We start from the raw sequence: 12,571 nt of genomic DNA on the forward strand, positions 1-12,571 counted from the left end.
GGTCATAACATAGTATTGTGCAAGGAACGGAGTGTTCATTCATTAATTCGTAATCTGGGCCGTAATCATAATTTGTGTGAAAAGGAATGAACTGCAGCAAATTGTGTGTTTAGCAATGTTTTTGGAGTTTTGCAAAAATGTTGGCAGAGGCACATTTTTCCAATGCACCTGGGTTGGCTAAAGTAGTTAGCTGAACCTCACTGTCCTTTTTCAAAGCTGAAATGCATCCTAGATTCTGCAGTGCAGAAATGTGTCTTCTGTGCATTCTTGTAAGGACACATGCTAACAAATAAGAAAGAGAACTGAGAGCATGCAAAGTAGCTGGATTTCACTTAACACCCTTTTCTTCCTCTGAAGGGAAAGCACAACAAAAATATTGACACTCAAAGCACTCTAGTGTTTCTATCAAGCTCTGAGTGCTCAAAAGATGAGCAGGTAGAGGAGTGATGGGCAATCAGATACAATTACATTGGAGGGCACAGAGGCACGATTAGCTAGTCCTGTCACAGTTAAAAATATAACCACATTACAGATGCTGAAATTGAGACGGCATTTAGAAAAGCCACTGTCAAAGCCAAAAGTGAGACTGGGGAAATAGCTGACAGCACTGTGGAGGCCTTTACTTTAGCAAGCTGCTTGTAAGTGTGCATCTCTATGTGGGTCATTCCTGCTATACAGTGTATTTTCACGACCCCATCCTATATACTACCATTCAAAAGTTTGGGGTCAGTGAGATTTTTTTTATGTTTTTGAAAGATTCTTAAGCTCACAATGGATGTATTTATTTAATTAAAAACAGCAGAAAATATAGATAATACAATTTTTTTTGCCATAACCTGGGATGCTATGCACTAATTGACAGTGTAAATAAAAACAAATCTGGAGTCAAAAATCTAACTTGTCAGTTCAAGTCAGAATTGTCACATCTCTGACAATTTTTGAGACATACTGCAGAAGTCTTCCATTTTTCTTTCTCTAATTGAAACATTTCAAACAAAATAGAGATTTTTTTTAAAACATTGCTTTTATTTATAAACAATTTACATTTTTCCAGTCTCCTAAAATTCTCTTTTCAATCCTGCCATTATATTGAAACACCACCTTACCTTACAGAGGCAAGTTCTTAAACTTTGGTGGGTAAACCGTATAAATGTCAGTATTAGCAATGCATGCTTTGTGGTATTACTCTGTCTCACTTTAAAACAAGTCATCCTGTTTGATCAAATAAAATAAATCAATATAATATAGGCTAAATATAAAATGCAAATCAAATAGCAAACAAACAAATACAATTAAAAAACTAAAACTAGCTGACTTTCAGACCCTTACTGAGCAATGGCTTGGTTCTTTGTTTTTTTTCTTATTTTTATTTATTTATTTATTGCTTGTCATTTTGTACATAATCAAGCTATAAGATACTTCCTCGAAATTCAACACAAGCATAGATACTGAGCCATGTGCCTTTGCATGTCCGTTAGTGATACAATTTTTTATTTTATTTATTTAGTTATTTTTATTAAACAAAAAGAATCTACACTGAAAGAGCAAAACATGATCTTTTGAAATGAATGGTATGCTGTCAATACTGTCACACTAATTATTTTCATAAGCACATTCCCCAGTATAATTTTTTATAATATTTCATTTATGGCTTCGACTTTACCATGTGGTTTCTTTATGAATGCTTTGACAGAACTGTTGAGAAATATCCTCACTTAACTGCAAGCTGAAGGTCACCAACTTTACCACAATCACTTTCACCTAAAAATGACGTTGAGATATGCCCATCTTTGATAAAAAGAAGATTGCAGAAATACAGAAACCAAGCTCTTATGTAAAGTCCAATGACAACAACAAAAAGCTGACAGCTATAGCAGAGCTTCATATTAGATTTCAGGGAATGGTTTGTCTGTTTAATTCCAATATAGTTTCAATGCCATGCAAACAGAAGAAAAATATCATGAACTTATGATATTTGCCATGTCACAGTAGCTGCAAGTCTCCCACAGGAACTAAATAAGAAGCCCACAAGCTGAAAATCAGATGGATATGGTTTGTGTTGGGCTAGCATTCACTCGCTAGGAGTCTAAAAAAAATGCTAAAAACTAGTGTCCATGTCAGTAGCCAGCAGGGCAGATTTACAGCCGTTATTAGTATCAGGTTTTATGTTCCTGCACCTCAAGCAAGTGATCTTTGACCAGACACACACTAACTCAATTTTCTGTTCAGTGCTGGTATCTCCCCATGTCTGAACCACTCAGTTAAAGAGATAACTGTAATCACTTTTATCACCTTGCTTTGTGGCTTTTGGCCATTGTGTTTAACTTTAGTTTGTAAAATGTGGTGAGCTAAACAGTGACTGGTGTGGAGACACATGGGCAACGAGGCTGAATGTGCCTGTGTTTGCATGTGTGTAAGTGAAGACAGGCAAATAAGACAAGTGTTTCGACTGTGAATGAGGTGGGTAGGCACGCTCATTACCTTAAATGACAGCGACAGCACAGGTGCAGCTAGACGGTTGAATGCTAATCACTCTTTCTTTGCCTCCCACTATCTCCCAGTTTTCAAAGTGTTAAAACTGAACTAATGATATAAGTCTGTCTATATAAAAGTATACAAACTACCCCCTTACAAAAATTAAGCATGGTTTTATTATAGTTAATGTGCAGTAACCACAGTATAACCACAGCTTTACTACAAAGACCATGGTTAAACTATGCTTAGTGTAGCAAAACCATTTTTAATTTTCGTAAGGGTTGTTTAAAAGTTTGGGATTAGTTATTATATATTTAAATTTAGATTATAAATTTAAGATTATGTGAGTTTTTAAAATTAATTATAAATTTTATTCAGGCAAATTAATGCTTTTTAACTTTATATTCATCACAGAATCCTGAAAAACAAAAAATGTATCAAAGTTTCCACAAAAATATTAAGCAGCACAACTATTTTCAACACTGTTAATAATAAGAAATTATTAACAGTGTTGAAAAGCATAGCATTCTTGAGCATCCAATCTGTCACGAATCCGGTCCATGAACTTCCATCCACGTGCCACCAGAGGTCGCCCTCCCATGATATTGACTCTCACACCACACAGACCGTTACACATCCCCCTGGACTACATTTCCCATACTCCATTGCACTAATCACAAGCTCACCTGAAACCAATCACACACAGCTGCTACCAATAACACACACTATATAAATCAGTCTCACACCACCATTCAACGCCGAGTATTGTTTAGCATTTATCGCTCACCTAGGGATAGCTACTTTACGGAGTAAAGTCTAGCCTTGTTCATAGTCTGTTTTCCTGTGATCCTAGCCTGTCTCGTCCTGTCTGATTTCTGCCTGCCCTGAAGTTTATAGCCTGTCCCTCAATATACCTGTTTGCCATTGTCAGAACCTTGCCTGTTTTTATGACCACGCCTTTAAATAAAAGCTTTGCAGATGGATCCGCACGTCTCACGTCTCTGTCGCCCCGTAACACAATCAGCAAATGATCCATCATAGGAATACACTGCAAAATATTACAAAAATATCTCAGCTCTTTTAATTTGTAATAGCATATATATATATATATATTAGGGCTGGGCAAGTCAACACGTTATTATCGCGTTAACGCATGAATTAATTAACGCTGACAATTATTTTATCACGAATTAACACAGTGTTTTTTTAATATTATTATTATTTTGAAAGTCCATTGCTCACTGGCTCTGAAAACACATACAGACAAACCATGGGTCACTGGCTTGGGATGGGCATCATCACGCATCTCAGCCAATGAGAGCATTTGGGGTGGGCCTAAGACTGCAGCAGCGCTGACATGAACACTCCCGATAAAATTATTTAGGCTAAGCATCAACATTCACAAACCACTGTTCACTGTTATTTTTTACAGAAAAGCAAGCATGGGCTGCTGCATACATGTTTTGGCATGGCAGATACTTCGTGTGTTATAATGAGAGGATTCATAAGCACACCATTTTCAGCACTGCGCAAGAACTTTTGAGCGGTGAGTGGATTCTAACTTTAACACCTTTGATTGGCCATTGCGTTCCTGAAATCAACAGATGATTGTCTACATTGCTCAACGCAGCAAACGTGTTATAAACAGAAACTGCCTATGCTTGCTCATGCAAATCATTTTTATGATATATTATTTGTTCTTGTTGCTTTTGTGCAATACACGAATAACAATTTATATATTTTTAGATATTTTATATTTAGATATTTCTATTTTGCGGGAGTCCCACAAATTGTTTTATTCTCTCGCATCCCGCACACACATGAGTGTCTACCCGCCCACACTCGCCCATAAAGTGTTGTCCTGCACCACACCCTCTTGCGTTGGGTCCTGCGGGAGTGCAGGTCTCTACCCTAAAGGTGCCTGTTATAATTTTTTTTACAATAAATATTTTAAGTGCTACTATGTTAAGGGAATACTGCTGTTAAAAATCACCTTATTTGTTTAAAGTGCTTGCAAACCAAATGTCATTGCACTTTTGTTCATATAGCAGTACTTTTAAAATAAAAATGCACAATACACTAGTTTATAATTTAGTTATATTTATATATATATATTTATAATTTAGTTTATATTTATAGTTATAATTTAATCGCGATTAAAACGTTTTTATCGTTGCCCAGCACTAATATATATAGATATGACATGTTTCATTGATTCAAATGATAACATTTTTATGATTTATTTTTGGTAAAAGTGTACAAATGTCTTAAAACATGCTTGGAGGATCAAGTCATATTATTCATGCCATCCATTCACACTAACAGTAATTGGCTGAAGCAAGTCTATCTAAATATCTGCAGTGGCTCTGCACAGAGAGAGCACAAGATTAAACTGAAGACTCGTCCAGTCATTCATTCCTCCCACCGACCTCAATCTATCTCTTTTTCTCTCCCTCTCTATACCTCTCTATGTCCCTCTCTGCATCTATCTATTTTCCCTCATCTCAGCACAGAGCTCTCAGTCAGACAAGAAAAAATAAGACTCTAATGATGAAGTCCAAACCTCCTGCCAAATGGGATGATGGGTGACGTTATTCCGGGCAGGTGCCCATGTGTTGATGAAAAGAAACTCAGAAGTATGCAGCTGCTATTTATAGTCTCCCTCTGTCTTTCATTCTGACTTAATCACACACATACATACAACACACTCACACAAACACACACACACACTCGCACACAGGTTTGTTTTTGTGAAAAGTGGGGACATCCCATAGGCGTAATGGTTTTTATACTGTACAGACCGTATATTCTATTGCCCTACACCAACCCTACCCCTAAACCTACCCCTTACAGGAAACTTTGTGCTATTTCAGATTTTCAATACACTCCATTCTGTGTGATTTATAAGCGTTTTGAAAAGTGGGGACATTAGGTAATGTCCTGAAAAGTCACCTTCTCCTTGTAATACCTATGTCATACCCTTGTCATTATACAAATTTATGTCCTCATTTGTCACAAAAACGCCCGCACACACACACACACACTTAAAAAGACTCAAGTGATTGTGCTGCCACTGACTACAATTTACCATATTTAAAAATACAGTTTGTTGTCTTGTTACTTATGTTTTTTAAAACCTTTTTTTTAACTATTACTTAACATAAAATTACAATTGCAAGAAAAAAACGTTATATCCTGATACTCAGTATATATATATATTGAATGTTTTTAAAGAAGTCTCTTCTGCTTATCAAGGCTGCATTTATTTGATCAAAAATACAGAAAGAAATAGTAATAGTGTGAAATATTTTTACAATTTAAAATAACTGTTTTCTGTGTGAATGTACTTTAAAATATAATTTATTCCTGTGATAAAAGCTGAATTTTCAGTATCATTACTCCAGTCGTCAGTGTCACGCATGATCCTTCAGAAATCATTCTAACATGCTAATTCATAATCAATGGTTGAAACAGTTGTGCTGCTTAATATTTGTTTGGAACCTGTAATACATTTGTCAGGATTTTTTGATGAATAAAAAGTTAAAAAGAACAGCATTTATTTAAAATAGAAATCTTTTGTAACAATAGAAGTCTTTACTATCACTTTGTATCAATTTATTTTCGTTGGCGTTCGATATCCCATGACAAACTGTCGTTGACCTTGTTCTCAGGAACGCCACATATTTTTACAGCTTGTGTATATTCTGTGTATATTTAATGTATTATTTTGTTTTATAACGGTTTTAATTTGCCTATTGTTGGTATAGTGTTGTAAAGCACTTTGGTCAACTCCGGTTGTTTTTAAACTGTGCTATATAAATAAAATTGTATTGTATTGTATTTAGCACATCCTTGCTGAATAACAGTATTCATTTCTTTAAAAAAAAAAAAAGAAAGAAAAAAATTGACTGACCCCAAACTTTTGAACAGTAGTGTATATTGTTACAAATGGTTTATATTTCAACTTTTTTCCTTTTAACTGACAATTAAAAAAAATAAATAAATAAATAAATTCTTACAATTTTATTGTGTTAGGAAAAAAAACACAATTTGATTTATTTTTAATATGCTGCTGTCATACATATCCTGTTTACACCGACGTTTAGCACTAAATAAACCTGAAGCCCACTTAAAAAAAGTAATAATAATAAAAAATAAATTAAAAAAGCACACATTCATCCATATCCTCCAGCGACATGTAAATATTTTCCAGTTGGCAACATGTTGTTCACAGCAAGCCAGAAGTGTTGCCCCTGTCAGGGCTTCACAGTAGCTCAGAGTGCTGAGAGACCCTGGCTTTCTCTGTTGGCGGCATGACTACTACATCTCCCCATCATCAGCGGGTTACTGCTCACCCAGCCTGCACTTAGCCCACCTCCAGCTAGCGCTGAAATAACAGCAGACCCCTCTCTGAGCACACCTGTCTGTTGTCTGCACTCCAGATAAACACTGTAATGCATGAATTGCACTTCCTGCTGCAACTGCAGTGAGAGTTTTGACATCCACCGATTATAGCTAATGGCAATGTAAACGCCCAGGTTGTGAAGTCAAGGTTACACAGGCTACTGAGGCGAATGCAGGATTCTTCCTTACGATCCGCATTTCTCCTCTTCCTCAGTTGTCTAGGGAGTAGAAAAGAGCGAGATTTCAAACTAGACTTGTGTAAGAAAAAGTGATGAGGACGTTGAAGATCTCGATGAAGATGTTTATTGCAGCAGAGCAGTGACAAAGTACATGTAGTACCTTGGGTCCAACAGAGTCGGAATGAACCCAGAATATCCTAAACTCAAATCTTTTATACAGTTACAGTTTACTACCCTTAATGTAAATGAAGTTGCTCCTGTTATAACAGCTGTAGTCTGTATGTTAATTAAGTTCTGACACCCCTTTGTCTGAGGTGGTTCTCAGTGTCCCACACCTGCTCCCATTCTACAACTGGTCACCATTTGCTCAGGATGTGATCATCCCAAATGGTCTAGAAACAACATAACTGTTGACTTTCTTCTTCTCTATAATAATTAAGCCATTTTGGGAAATGAGCATGATCAAACATATATTGTGGAGTGGAATCTGGGGCAGACTATAGATTCTTACACTTGCAATCCCTGAAGGCTGCAAGGCAGAAAAAAGAATAAAGTTTCAGACAGGATTATGTTTTAGGCTTTGGTTCTGTGTAAATGAAATGCCACTTTACTGTTTTCATGACATGCAACACACGTCTTGTTTTCAGTCAGCTGTGCATGAGAGTCAACTGTACAGCCTAAGTCTGCTTTAAATGGTAAAAAAAAGAACACCCAAGAAAGACTAGACCAATCACAATTCACTATGCAAATTTTACAATGACATCATCACTGTACAATTTGAATGTTGAAAATGCTATCAATAAATCAAAAGATTTTCAAATTCAAAAACTTAAACTACAGATCAGTAGTTTTAAATTAATCATGTTTTTAATGTTTTTGAAATTGTATGCTAACCAAGACTGCATTTTTTGGATAAAAATACAGTAAAAACTTGTAAAATATTACATTATTAGGTTAGAATTTACTATTACTATTAGAAGATTTCTGAATGATTATTGGACACTGAAGACTGGAGTACTGGCCGCTAAAAAACAACTTCCAAGGTCCAAGGTATTAATTCTATTTTAAAATGTATTAAAATTGAAAACAGATCTTAAAAATTTTAATATGTTGCAATATAACTAGTTTTCTTCAAATAAACGCAGCCTTTGGTGAGGATAAGAGAATTCCTTCAAAAACTTTAAAAATTCATAATTATTCCAAACTTTACTGCTAGTGTAATCTTAAATTTCTACATAACACATCTAAGGATGAAATTATTTGAGGCATGCAAGAAACCAACAATGGGGAAATAATGAAATCTCATAAATGTTGATTCTTATGCTCAGATGGCATTAAAAAGTGCAAATATTTCAAGTTGGCGCAATGGTCATAGAACTAGAACCATTATTAAAACAATAATAAATTCTTGTTATTTCTACACTTATCATTGGTGTGAACGAGTCTTAACTCCAGAGGCTTAATTTTATGTTATGAATTTAGAACAAACCTTAAGTAGAATGTTTGAGGAATATCAAATACAGCAAATCTTGGCAAGCACTGAGTATGAGTGTAAGGAATGTGCAGAAAGCTCCCGCAGTTATCTACTTCCACTCAGAAGCTGCCAGGAGAAGTATGATAACCCCTGCAAAGAGCACACCACAGTAAATTCCATCTCCAGCCATCGCAACCGCGAGGACCTGACCTAATCTGACATATGATCGTGGGATCAGCTTTGCTGAAGTTTTCTTTGTGCATTCAAATCCGCGTGATGTACTCAATTCTCATCAGCATCACGCCAGTTTAGCCTCGTACACCGTCAGGACGGTTTTTAATTACAGTGGCGATGTTTGCTACTGATTGTCTCTGCCAGTTCCTTGTAATTCCTATTTAAATAATTAACAATGAGACGTTGTCATTTGAAGTCAGACGGGTGCTGTGTGGTCAGGGGATTTCAACTGATATCTCATTAATCATCCTCACAATCTATTACGCAGGAAATGGGAGCGATTGAGGAAGTTGACGGTAGGAAATTGAGAATGTGTGTGTGTGAGGATCGATAAAGAACATTGTCTTTTACTGTAACCACTGACCCATTCCCTCAGCTCTCGTTGGCCCCTGACCCACATCCTACCTTTCTTCCTTCTCCTCTCGGATGAATTCGGTTCATCTAAGCCGTGGCACCATGACCCCACATTTCTCTGCTGTGGTCATATTTCCCCCATAGAGCACAGCGTCCCGTCTCAACATGCTTCAGTGATGTGGGCACTCTAAGCTCAGCGGTCCCACGAGAACAAACAGATGTTGGAGGTTTTGTAAGGACATTAAGGACATTGCTATGTCTCAACCAGGCAGAAATAGGAAATAATAAACCAATAGGGATCAGTGTTCTTGAAAGTTAATCTTACATTTTTGCTGGTAAAATATGAACCGTTATAGAGTCCCGTTCAAAAGTTTGGGGGCGGTAAGACTTTTTAATGTTTTTGAAAGAAGTGCTTTCTCATATGTTCACTAAGAACGCATTTATTTGATCAAAAATGCAATCAAAAAGTACATTTTTGAAATATATAACAATTAAAAAAATCACTGTTTTCTATTTAGCCCTTTAGGAAGGTATTTTTAGAGTTGTTTTTCTGAGTGAAACACACAAAAGTAAAGACTCATACCTCAAAACTTATTTTTTAGTAAAGTTCCCCTTCATGTTAACGGCATCTGGATCAAATTGTGTAGTGATAGACTCAAACATCCATTAGTAGAGCTATTTTTATTTTGAAACATGATTATTATTATAATTTTTTTTTAGAATACTTCTAAAAGAATACTTCTTCAAAAGAACAGCATTTATTTTAAATTAAAGTTTTTTGCAACATTATAAATGTCTATACTTTCACTTTTGAGAAAATAATACTCAAATAAATAAAACATAGCTAAATTCCATTTTGATGTCTTGAGGCTGGAAATGACACAAACACTACACCAAACAGGCACCATTCCATGACCACTTGCCAAAAAATTTATATCAATTAAATTCATATGAAATATTCTTAGATTTTAGATCCAAATTTTTATGTTGCAGTATATCAGATCTTCCAATTTCATGAAATTAGCATGTAACACTATTTAAATAACGACACTGGCTTAAGCAATAATGTGAATTTGAGATGGGGCTATCTGTGTGTTTGCCCAATGGAAGATGGAATGAAAAAAAAAAATGGTTTGAAAACAATCAATATTTTTGCACTTCTGCTTGAAGGCACAGAAATTAGAAAAAAAGTGATATTTTTTTCCTCTAGTGTGGGTTTAAGTGCCAAAAACATCAGAAATATCTGATCATAGGAGGAATGGTGTGCACGTCTAAACACACAAAGGGATCTTCTGGAAGCAATCATTGGCATAATAGCTGTCAGGGAGAACGAGAGAAGTTCAAATGATCAGTCAGTTTTGCATGTTAAAATGAGAGATGACATTTCTCCAAGAAACATAGTCGGCAGGTCTCTGGTGTGTGCTGCACAGAGGTAGCTGAATGGTGTGTGTGTGTGTGCATGTGTGTGTGGCAAGTATCTGCCCTTTCATCATAGGCATTGCTGATCTTTGGAATGAGCAGATGACTTAATACCCCAACACGGCGCTCAAACAGAATCCGCTATCAGTCACCAGGGAGAACAGATTGAGCCGAAAGATCTCTCATTTTCTCTCTCTCTCGTTTCCTCTGTCCTGTTCTCGAAAGCCATATATTCCATATACAGTACATTCGCTCTGCTCTTTGCAAAGTAATCTGTTGACAGCGCTGTGAAGACCCTATATAACTCCTAAGGAGTTTTGTACCTTCTAGTCCATGTTCATCATCCTTGAGGCCTTGAACAAAAATAAACTTCTAGCAGAAATAGATGTTTAAAATATACAGTCTTTCGCTACAAAAAATAATGATGACTCATCCTTTCTAATGTAGGTCTCATGCACAGTTTTATCCAATAAAATGCTCACTAGAATGTCTCCATCTCAATAAGCCCAATTTTTAACTTCAACACAAACATAAAATAATATCAAAATGAGTGTTTGAAATGCATTGTGGTTAACTAGGGCCCTATGGTTTCCACGATGCGGAAAACGCAAACGGAATCGCGGAATCCAGTCAACACGGAATGTCACGGAATTTGCAGAATTTTGTATGGATAAATCAAAAGTAGGTCAGTACAGTTCAATTAAAACACAACATGGTTTAGTGTCTGTGAACATTAAGCCATAAAAATACTATTTAAATATGAATCCTGCATGTTCTGCGTGTCTCTCTTTGTGAATGAACGGCTTCGTTTTCTACACACCTACTGAAGCTCGCGTGACACTCGCATTGTTTTCAGCTTCTGCCGATTCAATATCATATCATATACAATAAGAAACTTAAAGGTCTTCAAAGGAAGCCGTCAAAATAAAAGTTCGGTTAACTTTAAGAAAATGTGACAAATATATTACTATTATTATATTGTAATAATAGTATTACTACTAATTATTATTAAAACATTATTTTTAAGGAATATTAACCAGAAAAAATATTTACCAGAATTTATTAAGCAGAAAAATGTAAATACACAACGCAGTATTTCTGAAAAAAATAAAAAAAATAAAAATAATAATAATAAATATTTTTGTAATAAAATAAATTAATTAGAGATGCTTTTGATTATTACAATTTAATGAAACCATTAAAATGGAATCCAGAAAAATAATGAAAACACAATATTTGGTATAAACAAATAAATAAATAAATAAAACTGAATTTGAGAAAAAAAGTCAAACATATATCATAGGGCCTTAAAGGCACAATATGTAAGATTTTTTTATTAAAATATCCAAAAATCACTAGAACAGTGTTATATATTTTGCTGACTTGTGTACTTACATTATCCCAAATGTTTCGAAGAATGTTTAAATTCAGAGAAATAGCAATTTTAAATAGTGGCTCGTCCCTGGTCATTGCGTCGCCTGCCAATGATGTCATACACCCCGGATTTTCGGTTTTGTTTTGTAGAAAACACCAAAGACGCTTTAATGTGTTATACGTTTTATTAGACAGGTGACGACCACACAGAGTGGCATTATAACAGAACTTTCAAATGTATCTAGTATGATAAAACAGCGCTGCTATACCGCACATACGCACGACCGGAACGAGCGGAAGCAGTCGACTGTGGCATAATAAAAGCTCCACTGCTTTCGAGCCGTGTGGCACGACCGGAAGCAGCGGAAGCGCTCGACTGTGGCATAATAAAAGGTCCGCTGCTTTCGAGCTGTGTGTCACGCTCGTTCGCTTCGACAGCTTTCAGCTTCATATTATGACATTAATAAATCTTTAATACATTAGCTCATCCATGAACATGATTTCTACCCGAGTCCCGTCGGATTGCATCGGCTGTGGGGATGAAGACGACAACTCCCATGATTCCACACTCAGTCACGGCGTCATCAAAATACGCCTTTGTTTCTTTGTTTGTTTTGAATACGCGCCCTCTAGCACCGAAAACTTGCATATTGTGCCT

The 12,571-nt window shown here is 35.8% G+C and overlaps 1 protein-coding gene across 4 annotated transcripts in view; it reads right to left on the reverse strand.

Annotated features, from left to right (window-relative positions):
- The window catches only part of tafa1b (TAFA chemokine like family member 1b), a 196,691-nt gene that overhangs the window by 108,449 nt on the left and 75,671 nt on the right, over positions 1–12,571 (reverse strand). The gene's annotated exons all lie outside the window — the stretch shown is intronic.

Source organism: Sinocyclocheilus rhinocerous, unplaced genomic scaffold, assembly GCF_001515625.1.
Source record: "Sinocyclocheilus rhinocerous isolate Xijiao unplaced genomic scaffold, SAMN03320098_v1.1 scaffold711, whole genome shotgun sequence".
In the NCBI taxonomy this organism is placed as follows: domain Eukaryota; kingdom Metazoa; phylum Chordata; class Actinopteri; order Cypriniformes; family Cyprinidae; genus Sinocyclocheilus; species Sinocyclocheilus rhinocerous.